Here is a 22,732-nt window from a genome sequence, read left to right on the forward strand (position 1 = left end):
CATTCCCTGTGACTTCCTCCTCTCCATCCTGAGTAGTACACAACATTATGTCCTTTCATCTTTGCCAGCTGCTTTGACCTTGTCTACATTTATTTTGTTTTTCCTCAGCCCCTTCCTAGATTTTCCAGGCATAATCATATCTCTTTTCATAGGACCATAGAACTTAGAGCTGCAAGGGACTAGCCAGTCACTTCTTGTCTGCCCAACCTAGACGTAACAAGAAAAAACGTTAGGTAACTGACCAACAAAACAGGAATGAATGAATGAACATTTATCAAGCCCTTATCATATGCCAAGCACTGTGTCAATTATTGGGAATACAAATGGAAAAAGGTAAATGACCCCTCCTCTCAAGGACCTCAAAATCCCACTGCAGGACATTTGGCAAGGCCCAGGAGTCCTTAAGTTATTTGAGTAGTTAAGGTACCAATGTCAAGAGACTGTAGAGCACAAAAGCAGAGTAGACAATAAGTTTGGAGGGTCAGAGAATGGTTTTTGTCTTTTTGTATCCCCAAAATTTAGTACAGTTACCTGACACAAAGCCGTTACTTAATAAACATTTATTGACTAACTATATTGCATTTTTATATTTATTTATTGAAAGGGATACATATATACACACACATATATTTAAACATGCACTTCTTATATAAATATTGAGTTCCAAATTTTCTCCTTCCTTCCCTTCTCCCCTCCCTAAGACACTAAGGAATTTGATGGAAGTTATATATGTGCAAGAGATATGTGTTCTGATTCAATAAATACTCATTAAGCTCTACTATATTTCATACATTGTACTGCCTGCTAGAAATTGTTGTTTAGTCATTTGAGTCATGTCTGACTGTTCATGACCACATTTAGGGTCTTCTGGCAAAGGAGCAGTTTACAATTTTCTTTTCCAGTTCATTTTACAGATGAGGGAACTAAGGCCAACAGGGTTAAGTGACTTACCCAGGGTCACACAAGCTAGTAAGTGTCTGAGACTAGATTTAAACTCAAAGAGATGAGTCTTCTTGACTCCAGGCCTGGTGTATCTACCATGTCACCTAGCTGCCCAAGGTTCACATTCTGTCTACAACATGGTGTAATGGAGCACCTGAAGTTGGATTCAAGAGAGGCAGATTTGAATTCTGGCTGTGGAGCCTTCAGCTGGTTGTTTGGAGAGATTTATATAGTGTTATGATAATAACACTTGCACTACTTACTTTCAAGGGTTGTTGTACAGAAAGCACTTTGTGAATCTTGTACAATGCTCTCCAGTAATGTGAACTGTTATTGGGATACCACCTGAGTCCAAATCCGGCCTCAGACATTTATTAGCTGTGTGACCCTGGGTAAGTTCTTTAACTCCTAGTTGCCAAGGAGGCTATTAGGTGGTACAGTGAAAAGAGCACTGGATCTGTAGTCAGGAAGATCTTGAGTTTAAATCTGCCTTCAGACACTTAGTAGCTCTGTGACCCTGGGAAAGCTACATAACATGTGTTTGCCTCAATTTCCTCATCTGCAAAATCAGATAAAAATAGCACCTACTTCCCAAGGTTGTTGTGAAGATCAAATGAGATAATGCTTGGAAAGTGCTTTGTAAACATTAAAACAGTAGAATGAATGAGGGTTAGTATTATTGCTTCTGAAGGTGATGATGTTTTTGGCCTTCCCATCCATCTTTTGGATATTCCATCACACAGGTAGCACCTTTAGCTGTCCTCGCAGGCCTGCTGGAGCAGATATTAACAGTCTTGCTTATTTCTCAGTTGGCGGAATCTGCTGTCATTGCTTTTGGCCTGTGGCTTCGGTTTGGAGGCATAGTACAGGATTTATCTTCAGAGGGTAACATTCCTGAGTATTTTTATATGGATAAGTGAATGCAAACTTAGCTCAGTGTAGACTATGGTGGGGGTTGGGTTTGGAAAATGGGAAAGGTGGGAGAATTAATAATAACAAAAACTAATTCATGGGGCTCTTTCCTCACACCAACCCTACAAGGTAGGCAGTGGCAAAGTATCATTATTCCCATTTTAAAGATTAAGAAATGGAGGATCAGAGAAATTGTAGGACATGCTTATCCATGGTCAGATTAGAGTCAGGGTGTGTGAACCTGTGTCTACTGCCTGCCAATCTGGCACTGTTTCCATTTCACCATTTACAATTCTTGTGCTTTTACAGGAGGGAAAAAGGAGAATGAATACATGAGCATTTATTAAGCACTTACTGTGTGCAAAGCATTGGGGACACAAATGTCTGCTCATGAGGAGCTCCCATTATAATGGAGGAGATAATACACATAGGAGGTGTCAGCCCCCAAGTCAGATGGAAAGCCACTCCCCCCAGCCCCTACCCTCACCAAGTTTCCTTTTCCTTAGGGTGCAGTGGCAAAGCCAATGGGATTGATACCTCTTCTCTGAAGTCATTTCAGTATTAGTTTCTGAGGAAAAGAGCAGGAAGAGAGGTAGTGAGCCCACAGTGACCTGAGCCCTCAGCAATTGCCCAACAGCTTGACATCCTGGGGATATATTAGCCCAGGCTGCTTTTCAAAAGTCAGAGTCATATGACCCTAGAACTAACAGAAACCTTAGATAGTATCTCTTTGAATTTCCTTCTTTTTTAGGCCAGGAATCTGAGATCTAGAGAGTCTGAATAACTTGTTCAAGGTCCCAACAGCATCATCAAATTCCTTCAGCTTAGTCAATATAAATTATGATGACAAGATCAAAGGTAAAGTCTGGTCTTTGTAATACTAGTAACTCATTGCTATGATGCCTACAAAGTGTCAGGCACTTTACAAATATTATCTCATTGGAGTCTCACAACAACCCTGAGAGTTAGGTGCTACTATTGTCCTCATTTTACAGTTGAGGAAGCTCAAGCAAACCAGTTAAGAGACTTGGCGAGGGTTGCACAGCTAGTAAGTGTCTGAGGTAGGATTTGAATTCAGATCTTCCTGACTCCAGACCCAGAGTTCTGTGCACTATTGTGCCATTTAGCCACCTCTTTGTCACATTCAACCAATCTAAGGGGAAGAGAAGAGAGTTGTTTTTTTTCTCTAAGGAAGCAAACTGAAGAATACTACTGACATGAGAAAACCCCCTTCTGCTCCCAGGCTTGAGAGGAAAAGCTAACTTGTTAGTTTGCCAAGTCACTAGTCAGTCCATCTGAGGATGGTATAGTCAAGACTTTGTATGGTGGAGCAGAGTGAGTAAAACTCTGGATCTGAAGTCAGGAGATGCTGGGTTCAAATTCTGCCTCACACGGCTAGCTAGGTCATAATAGGCAAGTAAAGCTGCTCAAAACCTCACTTTCTCCATCTGTAAAATGGAGAGAAATGATACCTCAAGTAGAGAGCATTGTATAGACATGAGAATGCTGTATAAATTTCCATTAGCATGCTCTTTTTAAATATTTTGACTAGAAATCAACAGTACTGTGATCTCAGGCAAGTCTCGCTTATCTGGGCCGTCACCTCCTACTCTGTAAGATGGGAGTTTTACAGCAGATTATGTTTCAGAGGACGCCTTGCCCCCTGGGTAAAATGTTGCAGTGGATAATGAAAAGATCACTGGCTTCTGAATCAGAGGGCCTGGATTCAAGTCCTACCTGTGAATTTGGGCAATGTTGGGCCTCAGTTCCCTTATCTGAAAAATGAAGGGATTGAACTAGAGGACCTCTTAGTTCTTCTACCTCTATAGGCAGTTTGAGGGTGCCATAGCACACAGAGAAGACTTTGTACTTCCAAAAAGTTATTTTCCAGAGCTCAAAAAAATATCAAAATTTATCTGCAAGAACAAAAGGTCCAGAATATCAAGGCAATTAATGAAAAGAAAAGAAGGTGGCCTAGCCATGTCATATCCCAAATTGCGTTATGAAGCAGCAATCATCAAAACTACTTTGTATTGGCTAAGAAATGGAGGTGTAGATCAGTGGAATAAGTTAGTTACACAAGACACAGTAGTCAATGCTTATAACATTCTACCATTTGACAAACCCAAGGTCCCCAGTTTATGGGATAAGAACTCATAGTGTGACAAAAATTGCTGGGAAAACTGGAAAACAGTGTGATAGAAACTGGGTATAGACCAATGCCTGATACCAAATACCAGAATAAAGTCCAAATAGGTACTTGATCTAGGTGTAAAGCCTGATATTAAGGGAGCAAGGAATAGTTTATTTGTCAGATTTATGGAGAATGGGGAAATTTATGACCAAACAAGAGGCAGAGAATATTATGAAATGCAGAATGCTTAATTTTGATTACATCAAATTGAAAAGTTTTGTACAAAGACAATGCAACCAAGATTAAGAGGGAAGCAGAAAACTGGAAAAGAATCTTTACAACTAGTATCTGTGATAAAGGTCTCATTTCTAAAATATATAGAGAATTGAGTCAGATGTATAAGAATACAAGTCATTCCCCAATTGATAAATGATCACAGGATATGAACAGGCAGTTTTCAGAGGAAGAAATTAAAGCTATCTGTAGTCATATGAAAAAATGCTCTAAATCACTTCTGATTAGAGAGATGCAAATCAAAACAACTCTGAGGTACCTCATCACACCTATCAGATTGGCTAACATGACAAAACAGAAAGATGATAAATTTTGGAGAAGATGTGGGAGAACTGGAACACTAATTCATTGTTGGTGGAACTGTGAGCTGATCCAACCATTCTGGAGAGCAATTTGAAACTATGCCCAAAGGCCTATAAAACGATGCATATCCTTTAATCCAGCAATATCACTTCTAGGGCTATATCCCATAGAGATTATAAAAATGGGAAAATGACCCACATGCACAAAAATATTTATAGCAGCTCTCTTTGTAGTGGCCAAGAACTGGAAATCGAGGGGATGCCCATCAACTGGGGAATGACTGAATACGTTGTGGTTTATGAATGTAATGGAATACTATTGTGCTATAAGTAATGACAAACAGTTAGACTTCAGAAAAACCTAGGAAGACATATAAGCTGATGCTGATTGAAATGAGCAGAACCAGGACAATGTTATACACAATGACAGTAACAGTACGTGAGGACCCTTTCTAATAGACTTAGCCCTTCACAGCAATGCAAAGACCTAAAACATTTCCAAAGGACTAATGATGCAAAATGCCCTCCACATCCAGAGAAAGAACTATAGAGTAGGAATGTAGAATGAAGCAGACTATTTTCTAGTTTGTTATGTTATGCTTTGTTTTTTTCTCATGGTTTCTCATATTCATATTAATTCTTCTATGCAATATGACTAATGTGAAAATCTGTTGAATAAGAAAAAAAATAAATTGTCCTATACGGTTAAGTTTAGGATAGGTCACTCAGAGATATATCCTGAACTCTTTGCTCTTTGGAATGCATTAGTTCATTCCCTCTTCCTTTTTCTAATGAGTATAGAATAGTCTTGCATTTTTTTAATATCCTTTCATTTGTATTTGAATGCTTTTCTCCTGATGTCCTGAAGAACTTATTGTTTCTGAAATGAATTGTTCATTTTAATCACTACGTATCTTAGAGTTTGCAGCCTTGTTTTTTTTTCTAGAGTCAGTGATTTGTGAATTCTTTCAATAGTGATTTAATTTCCTATGTTTAGCAGTTCTCTTCTATTATTGTCTTCACTGTGGTGTTAAGGTTTTTTGTCCCATCATGTTCTTCTGGGAGACCTGTGATGCTTAGATTTCTCTCTCTCTCTCTCTTTTTTTAATTTATTTAACTTTTAACATTCATTTTCACAAAATTTTGGGTTCCAAATTTTCTCCCCTTTTGTCCCCTCCTCCCACCCCAAAACACTGAGCGTTCTAATTGCCCCTGTCTGCCAATCTGCCCTCTCTTCTATCATCCCTCTCTGCCCTTGTCTCCATCCTATACCCCTTTACCTATATTTCTTATTTCCTAGTGGAAATAAGTACTCGACAGTTGTTCCTAAAACTTTGAGTTCCAACTCCTCTTCCTCCCTCCCTCCCCACCCCTTCCCTTTGGAAGGCAAGCAATTCAATATAGGCCAAATCTGTGTAGTTTTGCAAATGACTTCCATAATAGTAGTGTTGTGTAAGAACTAATTATATTTCCCTCCATCCTATCCTGTCCCCTATTACTTCTATTCTCTCTTTTGATCCTGTCCCTCCTCATGAGTGTTGACCTCAAATTGCTCCCTCCTCCCTATGCCCTCCCTTCCATCATCCCCCCCACCCTGATTATCCCCTTATCCCCCACTTCCCTGTATTGTAAGATAGGTTTTCATACCAAAATGAGTGTGCATTTTATTCCTTCCTTTAGTGGAATGTGATGAGAGTAAACTTCATGTTTTTCTCTCACCTCCCCTCTTTCTCCCTCCACTAATAAGTCTTTTGCTTGCCTCTTTTATGAGAGATAATTTGTCCCATTCCATTTCCCCCTTTCTCTTCCCAATATATTTCTCTCTCACTGCTTGATTTCATTTTTTTAAGATATGATCCCATCCTCTTCAATTCACTCTGTGCACTCTGTCTCTACGTGTGCATGTGCATGTGTGTGTGCATGTGTGTGTGTGTAATCCCACCCAATACCCACATACTGAATAGTTTCAAGAGTTACAAATATTGTCTTTCCATGTAGGAATGTAAACAGTTCAACTTTAGTAAAGTCCCTTATGACTTCTCTTTGCTATTTACTTTTTCATACTTCTCTTCATTCTTGTGTTTCAAAGTCAAATTTTCTTTTCAGCTCTGGTCTTTTCATCAAGAATGCTTGAAAGTCCTCTATTTCATTGAAAGACCAATTTTTCCCCTGAAATATTATACTCAGTTTTGCTAGGTAGGTGATTCTTGGTTTTAGTCCTAGTTCCTTTGACTTCTGGAATATGCTATTCCACGCCCTTTGATCCCTTAATGTAGAAGCTGCTAGATCTTGTGTTATCCTGATTGTATTTCCACAATACTTGAATTGTTTCTTTCTAGCTGCTTGCAATATTTTCTCCTTGACCTGGGAACTCTGGAATTTGGCCACAATGTTCCTAGGAGTTTCTCTTTTTGGATCTCTTTCAGGTGGTGATCTGTGGATTCCTTGAATACTTATTTTGCCCTCTGGTTCTAGAATTTCAGGGCAGTTTTCCTTGATAATTTCATGAAAGATGATGTCTAGGCTCTTTTTTTGATCATGGCTTTCAGGTAGGTCCATAATTTTTAAATTGTCTCTCCTGGATCTATTCTCCAGGTCAGTTGTTTTTCCAATGAGATATTTCACATTATCTTCCATTTTGTCATTCTTTTGGTTTTGTTTTGTGATTTCTTGGTTTCTCATAAAGTCATTAGCCTCCATCTGTTCCATTCTAATTTTGAAAGAACTATTTTCTTCAGCGAGCTTTTGAATCTCCTTTTCCATTTGGCTAATTCTGCTTTTGAAAGCATTCTTCTCTTCATTGGCTTTTTGAACCTCTTTTGCCAATTGAGTTAGCCTATTTTTCAAGGTGTTATTTTCTTCAGCATTTTTTTGGGTCTCCTTTAGCAGGGTGATTATTTTTTTTTCATGCTTTGCTTGCATATCACTCATTTCTCTTCCCAGTTTTTCCTTCACCTCTCTAACTTGATTTTCAAAATCCTTTTTGAGCTCTTCCATGGCCTGAGCCCATTGGGTGGGCTGGGATACAGAAGCCTTGACTTCTGTGTCTTTCCCTGATGGTAAGCATTGTTCCTCCTCATCAGAAAGGAAGGGAGGAAATGCCTGTTCACCAAGAAAGTAACCTTCTATAGTCTTATTTTTTTCCCTTTCCTAGGCATTTTCCCAGCCAGTGACTTGACTTCTGAGTGTCCTCTTCACACCCACTTTGCCTCCAGATCCACCCAGCCAGTGCTTGGGGTCTGAGATTCAAATGCTGCTTCCCAGCCTCAGGGCTTTGGGCAGGGGCGGGGCTGCTATTCAGTGTGAGATTAAGTTCAGGTGCTCAGGTCAGGGCAGGCCCGCCTCTCAGGCTCAGTTCCCTCAGGGGGTTTATGCAGAAACCTTCAACAATGGATCCTGGCTCCTGCCTGCTTGGGGAGCCCAGGTCTGCTCCCGCCTCCGCTGCTGCTTCCCGAGGGGGCCTGAGTTATGGGGGTACCCCACACCCTTCTTGACCCGCCGAAGAGACCCTTTCACCGACCCTTGTCACCTGTGGGTGGGGGACCCGTGCGGCCACTGGAGATTCCATCTCTGAAGCCTGCTCGGATCTGCTCCTTTCCGTGCCGCGCCACCGAGGCAGGGTTGGGCTCTGCTACAGGTCCGGGGCGCAAGGGACCTTTTGCGAGAGGTTTTCAGGCTCTCTGGAGCAGAAATCTCCTCCACTCCGTTGTTCTATGGCTTCTGCTGCTCCAGAATTCGCCGGTGGTTCTTTTTGTACAGATATTTTATGGGCAGTGGGTTTGGAGGTAGTGTATGTGCGTCTTTCTACTCTGCCATCTTGGCTCCGCCCCAGATTTCTCTGTGTTTGAGGTCCATATGTTTTACTTGCATAGTGAACTTACATATTGAATTTTTTTTTTTTTGCTTCTCTTCTTTTAGGTTGTCCTTTACTTCTATATTTTTGCATTCTCAGTCTAGTATTCTCTCATTTCTTTGGTGAGGCTTTCCATTGCAGATTTAAATTTTTCTATTCTGCTCATTATTTTGCTATATAAGACATAAATTCTGTTCTCTGAATTCTCATGTCTCTTTAAAACCACTTAGTAACAGCATGTTGTGGTTCCATGTTGTCCTCAAATTCCACAGGGTCTTCTGTCTCATCAAGGGGTGGATTATTTTCCTTCATTTTGAAATTTTTAGTCATAGATACCTGAACATGTTTATTAGATCTGGAGGCCATGTTTCCTTCTCTTGCTACTGTTTTTTCTGCTAATTCATCTGTTTATGTCCAAGGTCTTTGAGTTTTCTTCCCAAAGTCATTGGTATTTTCATTCTTCTCTCTCCCCCATTTTCCTTATCACTCTCTTACAGATGCTCTCCTCTTTGATTGTGGTTTCCTTGGAGACTAGATCTCAAAATGTCTCAGATTCCTCCCTCTCACTGGCCTAGGTTTCTGCCCCAAGAGCCTCTTGGATGATTAGAACTGACTCCAGTTGGAGCTCCTCTCTCAGGCTTGATGGATCCTGAATTGGTCCCCACATTCAGGGCATGCTGTCCTGGTGACCTGTCCCACTCCTTTTATTTCTCAGTTGCCTGGTTCAGCACTGGTAGTTCAGAGCCTGGCACAGGCAATTCACACTTGAAGCCCCCAGGAGAGTTTTGCTTCTTGGAGGGCTATGGTCACACAGGCTATCGAGGCCCAAGCAAAGTTTTACATTCTGGAGCCAGGGTTTCTACAGCACAGGAAAGAGAAAAGGGGGAATCAGGGTGTGAGGATGGGTTTTGTCATTTCTTTGGATTTGCTATTGAAACCTCACTGCTGGTAGTATGAGAGGTAGGGGAGGGGTGCTGAATGAGCTTAGGGTCAGTGAGTGTTAGCTCCTGGATTTTTGTGTGTTTGGTGTTTTACTTTCTTTTTGATACTGAATGTGCTAGACCTTGGAGTTGACTGGAGTTGTCTTTGGCACATAATATCCATTTTGCAGACATTTGAGAAGTCATGGGGAGAGAAAAAAGTATCTTGCTTGTACAAAGCTGTTGGCATATTATCTCCCTACAATAAATGTAAGCTCCTTTAAGGTAGGGTCTGTTTCTGCCTTTCTTTGGCACACCCTGTGCTTAGCACGGTGTCTGACCAGTAGTAATTAATAAATATTTGTTGATTTGTTGATATGCAGATAGAGATTTTCATCAGGTCTTGGTAATGTGGGATTGGAACTCAGAGGAGAGAGGCAGGTTTGATAAGGAGATTTTGTAGTCATCTGTATAGAGACGACTATTGAACAGATAGGAATGAATGAGCTAACTGTGAAAGAATGAAGAGACAAAAAAAGAGGGCCCAGGAAAGAGTCCAAATGTTCAGATACATATCAAGGCAGGACACAGAATACAGGAGAGTGATAGGAAGAGAACCAGGAGAAAAAACCCAGGAAGGCAAGAGAATCTATGAAGAATAAAGGACCTACAATGTCAAAACCTTCAGAGCGATAAAAAGATGAGGTTTGAAAGAGGGTGCAGCAGTCATTCTGCTACTCTAGAACTTGACTTCACGAACATTCAGGTAGGAAGGCAGGACATTTAGAGTCATTCCTGCACATTCAGAAGAGATAAAAAGCTGTAAACATTCTGTTTGCTAGATTGGAAATCTTGACTTGCTCACTGATTGTTCAAAGAACATGATGTCAGCATTGGTAATGTCCATATTAATGATCTTTTGAGCCCCCATGGGGCAACAGCTTACTTATGGAATCCTAGGAGAGACCACTAGGAGTCTTGGTGCCCTGAAAGAATCCATTTTGGTTGGGGAGGAAGGTTAGTTAGGATCAGGGTTTGATTAACTCAGGAGACATTAGGGTCGATAAACAGTTACTGTTTGTGCTTCTCACTTGCCTCATTTCTTTTCTCACTCTGGCAGACAGCAAATCAATCAACAAGTTAACAAGAATTTATTAACTACTTACTATGTACCAGACAGAAAGATGATGGATAAAGTTCTCCCACCTTTGGCTGGTTGTGCCTAGTAATGTTGGGAGGTATAAAGATTCTTCCAAGGCCTTTACTCTAACTTGTCTGGTTTGTTAGACCGTGTGTTATATCAGCCAACTCAGACAAATAAAGATGTCAGAGTCCTGCATAGACCCTTATTAGGATAGATTACTGAGCTTCACTAAAGAATTAGATGGTCCTGACAATGATGAAAACAATAGATCCCTTTATCTGGTATTTTGAAAGGAAGGCCCAGAGGAAATTGACATATGGCTTCATGGGAGACAACCTAGGGAGTGAGAGTTAGGAACAACAGTTGAAGGGTATTAAGGCAGCCCACTCCCTTCCTTTACACTGGAGTCAGGACTGATACTGCCAAACAAGGGCAAGTGTATCAACCTTCTGACACTGGGGTGAGTTAACTTCTCAATAGGACTGGTAGGGAAAGGATTCAAGTAGGGATATCACGAGGTCGCCCCAGGTACTATAGAGTTCAAACCATAGAAGGAAGAAAGAATTCAAAATAGCATAGCAAGACAGTACTCCTAGGACTTGGCACATTTTTACAATAAACTTTCGTTGGGACTTCTGGGTCCATGCTTTGGGGTAGGTAAGATAACTTGGGGATCATGGTAACTACAAGATCAGAGCAAACAGTTACTAAAATGTATATATTAAAAAAAAACTCAAGTTCTTGGACTCCAGATTAAGGATCCTTGAATATGACCCACTTTAGGGATCACCCCCATTACATCTTCACCTGTAAAATGACACATGCAAGGCCTCACAGATCAAGTGAAGATGAAAAGGATCTAGAATGCTTCACATTTGGGGAAGAATGATCTGATACATTTTCTTCTTCTTTAACTATTAAAGATAGAAATCCAAGGCAGAGAGGATGTCCTCCCAAAGGGGCTAAGTTGTGAAAAGCAAGGAGATAACTGACTTATTGATATATACACTCTTCCAAAATGAGGAGAATTTTGCAGAGGTGATAGGCTGCAAATTCCACCAATCCCCGGTAAATGTGTTTTAAGTTTCTCAGTGAGTGGGAGAAAGGAGCCAACTGTCTTCAAAGAAATGTATGAACAAGAATGCAGTCCCTAATTAGAAATCCCCAAGGTTTACTTTTTTCCTCTGTTGCCTTTTTCTCTGAAAGACAAATAGCAAGTATGCGATTTAGAGCACATGTGCACACACACACTCATACACACAGCCTGCACCTTCCTGCCCTCTCAACATTTCCTTCCCTTTCTTTCACTGTAGATAAAGTAAGATGGTGGGGACAGTGTATGATGAGTACTTTGGCTGGCTTCCACCTCTTTTATGAATTGTTTTGGCACTTGGAGAGCTTTCATTTATGTGAGTTTGAGGAATTAATCTATCAGCTTCTAAGGCCTTAATCATCCATCTATCTGATGATAGAATGAGAATCAAATAGCTTGGCAGAGTATCCTTGGGCCCCAGATTGTTCCAAAATGGATGGACAGCTCCTTCTGGGCTGGATAGTCATTACTAAATCCAGAAAGAAGGTGGTACTATAACAGGTAAGTTTGTTAGCAGAATGATGAAACACAAATGGGATTCACTTGGTTTGGGGTCATTGGCCACCTTATATATTAGGTAACACATTATGTGGTTTGACTTCAGGCATCCCTCATTAGCTGGCTTGAAACTTTAACATAAGGCTTCAATCCCTTTTATATTATTGTCTTTGCCAATAGTCAGTCCATAGCGATTTTACCTTGGCTTTGAGATCTATTAGATAAGTTTAGGGTTGTGAAGTGGGTTTGGTTAGTTTGATAACGTGTTTAGAATTGATGGGGGAAAGCACTGGAAATTAGATTGCCATTAACTTGCTAGGTGATCTCAGGCAAATCATTTCCTCTTCCTGGTCTTCTTTTCTGTAAAATGAAAGGACTGTATCAGATGATCCTTTGTTTCCCTACAACCCAAGAAGGAGGGAATTGAACTGTGAGTCACTAATGTGCTAGTCTAAATGAATGATGGGTGCTCAGGATTTTTAGGGGAAACAAGGAGGGTGGAAAGAACATGATCAAATGAAGCACCTGATGGGGCAGAGGTTGAAGAAGAAATGAGAAGATACACTTTACCTTTCTTTCCATCTTCAAAACACCTAGATCTTGACCAAATCTAGGCCTCTTGGGGAAAATGATCCAAATCTCTCCAGCCTAAGTGTTGTACTGCAAATTTGTGGCTGCATCACACATAGCTTCAGTATTGTATCCTATCAGAAAACATCACTTCCTCTTTCCTTTAGCTTAGTAGCTAATATAGGGCCTTAAAAGTGAAAGTACACTATATGTGGAGTACAGGGAGAGGAAAGGGGGGTTGCTATTTTCTTTCTGACCTTTAATTACACTGACCCAAAGTCAGTTAAGTGTCTATAAAGTCCTTGCAATGGCTCTCCTATTTTCCCCTCCTGACCTCTGTACATTTTTGCCTTTCCTTTTATTCCTCCTCCTTCTTTCCCAACATCCAAAGTGACTGATATGGGGTACCCTGATGAGTGCTTTCTGGCTGTGCATCTAGAGCTTAAAGCTCAAGAAGATTAGCTAGAGAAGTGAATGATGTTCCCCTGTCTCCCCTTTGGGGCTCCCTCCAACACTCAGGGCCTGTCAGCACTCCTTCCTTGTCCCACAGCCTGGCCCAATGCTGGGCTTGTTGGGCCAGGATGAGTGAGAGTGGGTGGGTGTTAAACTGCTAACATACTGACGTAAGCATGAGAGGGGGCTGGAAGTGGTCAGAAGGAAAACAAAAGCCAAGAATGGTTGAGTAATTAATAGGTAGGGGCAAACAATGGTTATTAGGAAATCAAAGTGAGCTCCTCCACAGGGAAGCAAAAGAGTTCAGAGATGGGGATGGTAGAAATAAACCATTAGGAGGAACCCAGAGTGGTAAATTCGAAGTGTAAGTTGTGCATCAAATGCATGTTGGAGAAGGAAACCATTCTAGTATCTTTGCCAAGAAAACCTCAGATGGGATCACAAAGCGTCAGAGACAACTGAAAATGATTCAAGAGTGATGGAATCCTAATAAAGCTTCCCCCAACCCCAATATTCTAATTTCTTCATAGCCTCATGAACAATGGCCTAACTTCTTCATATATGTCTCACTGATCACTAGGACAACAGATGTGTCCACGAACTACTGTTTCCCACAGAAACAGCAGGTGTGTCCATGCATTCAAGCACGACCACAGTCATGTCTCCAACAGGACCACAAGACTCAGCCAATCAGAAAGCAGCACCACCAGGACGCCAGAGCAGGATGTGGACCCCAACAGAGCAGAAGAGACTTTCCCTAAGTAAGTACCTGCACAGTAATAGCAAAAGTTGTTCTTTAGGTTAACTTATGACATAGAGAGCCTTTTTATAATTTCATTATCATATGTACATACTCCCCCTCCCCCATAGATATTTCCATATGCAATGTGGGTAATGTGCAATTCCACTGTGGCTAGGACTCCTCCCCTACTGCCTAATCCCTTAACAAACCTCTCCTGCCTTTTTAATATTCATAATTTCTGTTATGCAATTGTATCTTTACCCTATAGAAACCTATCTTCTCTGAAGTTGTTCTATCTTCTTGGAACTTAAGCTGCTTCATGAGAGGCATCAATCTCAATAAATGTCTATTCCTGGATTAGAAATGATCTGACATTGAACTCTTTGAGATCGTTCCACCACAAGACATCATGAAATAGCACAATAGGACCTGAAGAAAGTGGATAATGCAAAAATCTACTCATTCATTCCCAGACGATTCTCTCTATTTAGTGTTATAAAGTGATAGATATCTTGGACAGGATATCCCTATTGTCAAAAGAGAACTAACTGCCTACCTCTCTGTGATTCTTCTCTGTGCCCAATTTTCCCATCATATGTGGATACCGGATGTTCCAAGCCAAGAATCTTAGTATAAGACCTGTTCAAAGCCGCATAATCACTCAAATCAGCACATCAAAAATCTCTCTCATCACTAAAATGATTATTGAAAAGCCTGTCTTATCAGTCAGTCTTCCTGAAGATCTCATGATTAATCTCTCTGTCTCTCTACTCTGTATGCTTACAATGAACTTACTGATTACTTGCAAGGATGCAAATGAGTCCATATCACCTTAATGTTTGTACTCTGACATTTGTGGCTTTCATATAGCCCCGAATATCTAAGCCCTGCTCTCTAGGATGATTGTTTATTTGTGAACTTAAGGCAGTGAAAGAAGCAAGGTGAAAAAGATGAGACTTGACAGTTGAAAAAATGCTGCTTGTATGCTCCAAACAGGAGCTAGGAAAGAAACAGTCCAATACTGAGGCAGCTGAACCAAGGAATGACTTAGAGAAGAGAGAGGGACCAGCAGATATCAGAAAGCCTAGAGGAAAAGAAGAAATGTTGGGAATGAGAGAGGAGGACCATCCAGAGGTGAGAAGAAAGGGATGAGAAAAGAATCCATGATCTGATTACCTCAGTGACTTGCAGGGCAGGTGAGTTGACAGTACCCTGCATGAGAGAAATCATTTTGTGCACCTGGATTTTCCTTCCAGGATCTGTTGCTTCAGGTCACTAAAGTCATCAATATGGTCAATCATGTGACACCCATGCTTGTTGGCAAATGAACCATTGGGAGCATCCCCCTCCAGCATGTGAGGGGTCTCCTTTCCAGGGGACACATCCAAACTCAACTGTGAAAACACAATAAAACTCAAGTTAAAGACCATCCATCTGTAATCATTTGATGCTTTAGTTTAAGAGACCAAAAGACTAACAGGGAAAGGGAATGGCATCTGGAAAGATAATCTCTGGGAAATGTCCAGGACTGGGGGAAGTAAGTTGAAGCAATTTATTCTAATCTTGGTGACATCTTCTTTTCCCATTTCATATAGTGATAACAGATAGTCAGATATATTAATAATTGGTGAATAAAAGCAATGAAAGAAAAATAATTGTAATAAATATTTTGGGACAGCAAAAGGAACCGTGATTACTTTATGTTCTCTACAATAGAGGGACAGTGTGGAAGAGTGATTAGAAGGCTAATATTGGAATCCAGAAGACCTGATGAAATCCAGCTTCTGACACATAGTAGCTACGTAACCCTTGACAAGTAATGTAAGCTCTTGGTGCCTCAAACAACCATCCAGAATTACAGGCAAATTGCTGATCTGCATTGATGAAGGGATTAATGGATTCAGAGGTCGAGACTGGAAAAAAATCAAGAAAACATGCAGGGGCAGAGGACTTGTGTTAGTACTGAAGAGGAGGCATAGAGAAGAAACAAAACTGTAATGGTGGGAAATCCTTACTAGGGGTACCAATGACAGACATAAAAGCATAAGAACAAACCACAGTGGAAGCAATCTGCACACAGATAATCAGCCTGTGACTACATCCATACATTCCTAACAGTTATCACAATTCTCTTCAGCTGTCATATTTATACCTTTTGTCCTCTGGAAGGGCGAGGTATCTAGGTTCAGAGAACTGCATGTGACTGTGAAGTAGCCTGATGATGGAACATTCATACCAATGTTCCAAACCGGAGGAGAACAAAGTGAATCTGCACCAAAAAGACAACCATAGCCATCAGCATTTTCAGAAAGTGCTTTACCAAGCAATTGCAAATCTAGTCTTTGCCTCCTAAACCAGTATAATTCAATAATTACCCATTATATAGACACGTGTGCATTTGTGTTTGTTGGCAGGGTGGGAGGCAGGAGAGGCAGAGATAGAGAGACAGAGACAAAGAGAAGAAAGACAGAGATAGAGAGGCATCTAGACATGGAGACACAGAGAAGCATTCAGAACAAATCAATCCTATTGAAAGTGAGCCTTACGTGTTTTGGGGTAACCCTAAAACCTAGAAAAGATTTTTGGCTCAGTACACACTCTCTCTCAATGTACTTACATAGACATATGTATGTGCATGTGTGTGGATGTGTATGTACATTGTTAAAGGCCTCCTACTTCATGTTAATAAATCAAGGGGATGCCCATCAATTGGGGAATGGCTGCACAAGTTGTGGTCTGTGATTGTGATAGAATACTATTATGCTATAAGAAATGATGAGTGGGTGGATTTTAGAAAAACCTGGAGAGACTTACATGAGCTGGTGCATATTGAAATAAATAGAACCAGAAGAACACTGTACGCTGTAACAGCATTATTGTATGATGATCACCTGTGAATGACTTAGGTGTTCTCAGTAATACAAAGATCCAAGACAATTCCAAGGGACTCATGATGAAAAATGCTACCCATCTCTAGAGAAACAACTGATGGGAATCTGAATGCAGAGTGAAACTTACTATTTCTTCATTTTGTTTTTTTTCCATAGGTTTCTTTTTGGTCTGTGTTTTATTTCACAACCTGACCAATAAGGAAATGTTTTGCGTGATAGCACATATATAAGCTATATCCAATTACTTATTGTCTCAGGGGATGCAAAGAGGAGAGAGGGAGAGAATTTGGAAATCAAAATATTTAAATAGGAATGTTAAAAATTGTTTCTATGTAGAACTGGAAAATAAAATTAAAAAAATAAAATTACCTCCCTTCCAAAAGAAAACTACTTAGGACTCAATATAGATTTATACTCCTTCCACCTAGATTTAAATCAGAGCCTGACACACTTGGTGCAGTGGGAAGACTATTGTTAGACGGGCTCACACCTAACAATTCTTGAGGGCTCGTCCAGGATCGTTAGCATCAGAAAGATTGGAAAGGAATCTTGCTTGTGGAGGATGGGAGCACACCCACTGATTTTTCAGCAGCCCAGACATCCACAGACACCGTTCCTCTCTTCTGACTGCTAATTTCTCTGGGACTGTTTGGAATTGTTGTGAAGTCAGGAACACAGGTAAAACAATGGATTGAATGGCTGGAGGAAGCAGTGTAAGTCAGGGACCTGAACAAGAGTAGGAATATCAGTGGCTAATTACTACCTTGTCTGTCTTGGGATCTTTGGTACTTGGTACTTGTACTTTGGTACAAAGTCCTTGGGGACTTTGGGAGGATAAGTCCTAAGATGGGAAGTGAGAGCTCTTAAGATCATGCTACCTGGGAGGGGATGAATAATCCTCTGGGTATTCCTTCAGAAGCCCATTTGAAGGAATACTGGCTATATTGCTTCTCCTGTCTGCTCTTGATAGAGAGCAGAGAAAAAGAGGCGGGAAGGAGATTCTAGATTCTGAGAAGGATCCTTTTGAAATTGGCTTGGAATCAGAGTAAATTGACATGAATAGTTGAATTTTGACTGGTGTAATCTAAAATTTGTTTATTTCCTAAATAGAGAGGAACTGTATTTCTCTCTCTCTTCTGTGTTTGTTTGTGTGTTTGTGAAGTGTTTTGTTAAACTGTAAATACAACCATGCAGCCAGGCAGAGTAGGTAAGACAGTAGCTGCACTTTCCCCTGGAATTCTGCTATCTCTTAATCTCCCCTCTCCTTCCTTCCCTGATTACAGCAGCTACAGAAGAGTGAGTGGGCAGGAGAGAGAGAGAGAGAGAGAGAGAGAGAGAGAGAGAGAGAGAGAGAGAGAGAGAGAGAGAGAGAGAGAGAGAGAGAGAGAAAGAGATTTTACCATTTGGCTTGATGATGGTGTTAATAGAAATTTTGAAAACTTTTAAGAAGTTGGTTAAAAAAATTCTTTCTTTCTGCATTCTAAACCCTGGCCAGGTTTGTGAAGGTGAAAAGGCTTTTGCTCTTTGCAGAGTATTTAATTTTACAAAAACGTGGTTCTACTGATAAGCTAAATTGTTAAGCTCTTAACCTCTAAGATTTCTTTTCAAAGAATAAGGAAGCTGAAGAGGTTGTAAGGATTTAATTTGTTTGAAATATAAAAAAGGAGGAGGAGATATGAGTAGGATGGTGGAGTATCCATGTGCTCTGCCCCCCCCATCCTATTAAAGAAAATGGTTATCCTGATAGGGAAACCAATAGACAAAGTTATGGAAGGTTATTGGGATTTTAAAAATTTAAAATAGTTTACTGTTATTTGTAACTATTACTATTAGTTATTAAGTTCCCAAGCTTCATGGTTGGGAGTCACACTTTGTCAGTGTTAAATTAGGTAGGCCCTTTTGCCTGAGCAAAGGTGTTCTTTAATCTGCTTCAAAACTTTCTTTTGAAACTGGGAAGGTCTTTCCCCCTCAGGGGAGTGCTAGGCCATTCCCTAGCTCACCTAAAGGAGGATCTCTTTTGCAATGGAAATTAGCAGAGTAAAATACTGGCAGCCTGGTGTGAAAAGTTCAGTTTTGACTTGATGAGATCTCAAAGCTAAAATCTGTACTTTATGTTTAAATTAAGTAAATATGCTGATACCAAAAGACAATGTGTTTAAAACTGCAAATTCACTTCAAAATTCCAGTGATTTCTTTTAGAAACATTAACTCTGTCCATGTGCTCAGAACACGTGGACAAAGGGGCGGTTACCCCCACCCAGTCTGAGTTAATTGGGAGAGCTCCTGGTGTGGTGGTCCTTCGAGGAGGGAAGGGAGCTGGAAAGGGGCATTTCAGCTCTTTGAGGTAGTAGAGTTAAAAGAGATTACGGGAAGTTATAAATGAAGTTTTCTTTTAAGTAGCAAGAGTATTTGAAAAGAAAAAAAAGCAGGGCTAAAATGTTTATCATTAGTGATTACAAATCCAGGTTTGATATGATTTCAAGTTAAAATCTGTCCTGAGAGAATAACAAGCAGCATCTGAGAATGCTCTTCCTATCAGGATTAAGCAGAAAAAGATATTGCTAATCAGCATTTATGATTGTAAAGTGCTTAACACAAGGATGGATATATGTTAGATGCAGCATTAATCTAATGTAATTGTTCCACAATTTTAACATTTGGAGTTTGCTACATCTCTCTCTCTCTCTCTTTCTCTCTGTCTCTGTCTCTCTCTCTCTATATAGGAGTTTTAAAAGCATGTTATAGAAATTTGATAATTTGAAACTTATATTTGGTTATAAATAAGAAGACAGAAAAATCATGTAACTTGATTTGATAATTAATAGCTCAGTCAAATTTGAGATGACTCTATCTGAAAGGATATCAGATGACAGATTGTGCCCACGTAGTGGTAAAGAGATGAACTACTGTGCAAGGGGATGTGGAAATCCATTCACTTGAATGAGTTATGGTTTATTTTAAGTTTTAAGTAAAGTTATTTTTAAATTTTTAAGTAAATCAAAATTTTGTCATATTAGGAAATGCATTGTTAAATTTATGATAAATTGGTTAAAAAAGCTGTTATGAATTCTGTGTAAGAGACTCTGTGTTGAAGAATTCCTATTGAGAAAATGAGAAACCTTGGGAAAAAATACATATATATATTTATATATGGGTGTGATTTTCAAGCCTGTTCCATCTAAGGTTGTAATAAGTAGGTTAAAAGATTATTTCTGCTGTTAAGAAGGAAGTTTTAACTAAAATTGTTTTTTTGCTATGAATCAAGCATTTACAAAAGTATCTGTCAAAGGAAGCTTATGGGCAAATGCGCAAAGGCCTTGGTTTTAGATCTTGTAAGATTTGCCTATTAGGTTCATGAGGGTTTTCTGATAAATTGTAAACTGTTTTTAAAGAAAGGAAAATATTTGTTGTATGAAGAAATGTTTTGTAAAATCTTCTGTATGATTTTTGAAAGGTCTACCTACCAAATCTATATTTGTAAGCTAATTTGTTATAATAACTTCAGGTTTTATGGTGGTTGGAAGATGAAGGGCAATATAAGGGAGATCAGGAATTTTATGGCTCCAGGCAGTTCTGTGATAAATTTTAAGACAGTCTCCTGGCCCCATCCCCCTTTTCTTTTAAAGTCCAGTCATTACTGAAGGACTTCTTAAGATCTAATCTGAATTGAGATGGAGTTCCTAACCAAGGAACTTGTTTTGATGATAAATAATCTCTAGTGATTTGTTTTTAGGCCTAATTTCAGATTTAAGATGTAAGTCCTAGTAAAATTTTTGATTTGTGAAACCTGCCATTTGGTAAAAGCCTCTGGGAGCATTACTTGTTGTGGCCTAGTACTCAGAGAGGAATGTGACAGGGAAAAGTAGGCTTCAGGAGACAATCTTGTCCTTAGCCTGGGATGGGATCCTTCTGGCTCAGTTTGCTCATCGTGTTCTTCTGAAAAGGGATGTCTTCCCCTTTGCTATTTCTCAGTCTGGTTATAAGGTGGAAATATCTAATTAGGTCCCTGCTTTTCATCTACATGGTAGGTTTCTAAAATCAAAGCAGATAGTTTAAGATGTAAGTACAATGCAAGTAGTGGAATCTTGCTGTTTTCAATTAATTGGACAAAAGGGTACTGTGTTATGATGTTGTGAAAGATAAAATCCATGAAACAGAACATTCTTTCTGAATGTTATGGGAATAATTAGATAAAGGAAAGGAAAACAAAGAATAGATGTGATGTTGTATCATTGTTCCATAGAAAAAGACTTGGATTTAAAGTTCAATGTAATTGTATGGAATTGTTGAGGTTAGGCGTACCTGGGACCCCCTCCCCCCAAAAAAGTAGTAACATGCTGGGGCCTGGTCAAATGAATTTAACTCAAGCCTTCTTTCATTTAAAGAAGGTCAAAGTTTGTTATCTTATCTATACAGGGACTGAGGAAGGAGTCCAGACCACCTGGGGGGGTCCAGGTATGGTCTTAAAGGCAGTGACCAGTAACCTAGAGATTTGGCTTGATAGGGCATCATGATAGGGAAAAGCTCATGGTCCTCTAGAGAACCAATTCATGTGGGAAAATCCAAGGAGTTTTCAAGGTGACGTTTTCCAGGGCCCTTTTAGAAAAATGGAACTAAAACTCTTTTGGGGGTAATGGACAAAGGTCTCAACTTGGATTAAGGTCTCTACATGTAACAAAGACCAATTGGGTAAATACAATTGACTGTATTAATTACTGAGACTAACTCCGAGACATCTTCAGTTTGAGGAAAAGAATTTCAGTCTTTAGTTTCTTAGAGGCAGGTAACCTCTGGTAACATTTGGCATTGATAAGTTGAATGTTTCTGTTTTGATATGACTTTATTATACGAACATAAGTTGAAGTTAGTGTTTGAACTTATATGTGTAGCTCATTCTTTTAGATTGAGCAGGGTTAGAAAGAGATAGAGTACTTTGGGAAACAGGTGTAAATCTATTAGAAAAATAACTTCTGGCTTTAATGGTAAATTTGATTTTATGATTGTTATTTTATCAGGAAGTAGAACATGCATAGAAAGATATGTAAGTTACTTAAGACTTGCTTCAAAAGATGTTCCTTAGCCAATGTGAAGCTATAGTCATATTTGAGACTGATTATTGGATGTTTGATTGAATCCAAGCTTCCCAGAACAAATCCCCTTAAAGGATTAAATGATTAAAAGAACATGTTCAGTGAAGTTTGGATTCAGTCAAAGTTCCACACTTGAGGATCTAGAGGGCCACATGTGTCCTCCAGGCCCCAGGTTCCCTGTCCCTGTTTAGGCTATATAACACTGTTCTTATGTTGAGTTTGTGGTCCACAACACAAACACCTCAGGTGTTTTTCAAATAAAAAAGTCAATATCCTCCCCCAAGCTCCTACTTGTCAAGTCAGTCACTGTAGAAGGATCCCAAGAGTAACCCTTATATCTGGCCTTTTAGGAGACCCTAGCCCCTCTTCCACCACCCCCTGGTTTTCAGAAGATCAAGAAACTTGTATGAGGGGAGGGGGAGCAGAATCACATTTTGCTTTTCACTAACCTCTAACTGAAATTCAGGGTTTCCTTCAGTTATTTAAAAACTTCATTTTTAGGCAAGAGATCCATAGGCTTGCTTGGCAAGGAGGTTCATGACATACACACAAAAACAAGAACCGCTGATTTAGACAGGCAGTTCCAATTGATGCAGTTTTCCCTTGCAATCCTGTCAGTGACCCAGGCTTCCAAATCATCCTGAGCTCCTCACTTCCACTCAGCCCACACATCCATCCAATCTGGAGCTAAGCCTGCTTGTTTCGCTTTAGAATCAACTGTCCTATACGTGCCCTTCTCTCCTTCAAGTCACCACCTGGCTTATGAACTCATGCCTGGACTATTTCAGCAACCTGATGTCTGCTCTCCTCACTATTTCCCTCTAAATCTGCAGTCAAAGGGACAGGCCTCTCCTACTTAGTAAAGTACTCTTATTCTCACTGTAGGAAAAGAGT

The 22,732-nt window shown here is 39.9% G+C and overlaps 1 long non-coding RNA gene across 1 annotated transcript in view; it reads left to right on the forward strand.

The window, feature by feature from the left end:
• LOC140527547 (uncharacterized) overlaps positions 1–22,732 on the forward strand; it is an 85,351-nt gene that overhangs the window by 14,481 nt on the left and 48,138 nt on the right. Inside the window, exon 3 of the long non-coding RNA XR_011974828.1 lies at positions 13,696–13,876. This is a non-coding gene — a long non-coding RNA (uncharacterized lncRNA). The remainder of the gene's footprint in view (positions 1–13,695; positions 13,877–22,732) is intronic.

The sequence above is a fragment of the Notamacropus eugenii genome, chromosome 2 (genome assembly GCF_028372415.1).
Source record: "Notamacropus eugenii isolate mMacEug1 chromosome 2, mMacEug1.pri_v2, whole genome shotgun sequence".
NCBI classification, from domain to species: domain Eukaryota; kingdom Metazoa; phylum Chordata; class Mammalia; order Diprotodontia; family Macropodidae; genus Notamacropus; species Notamacropus eugenii.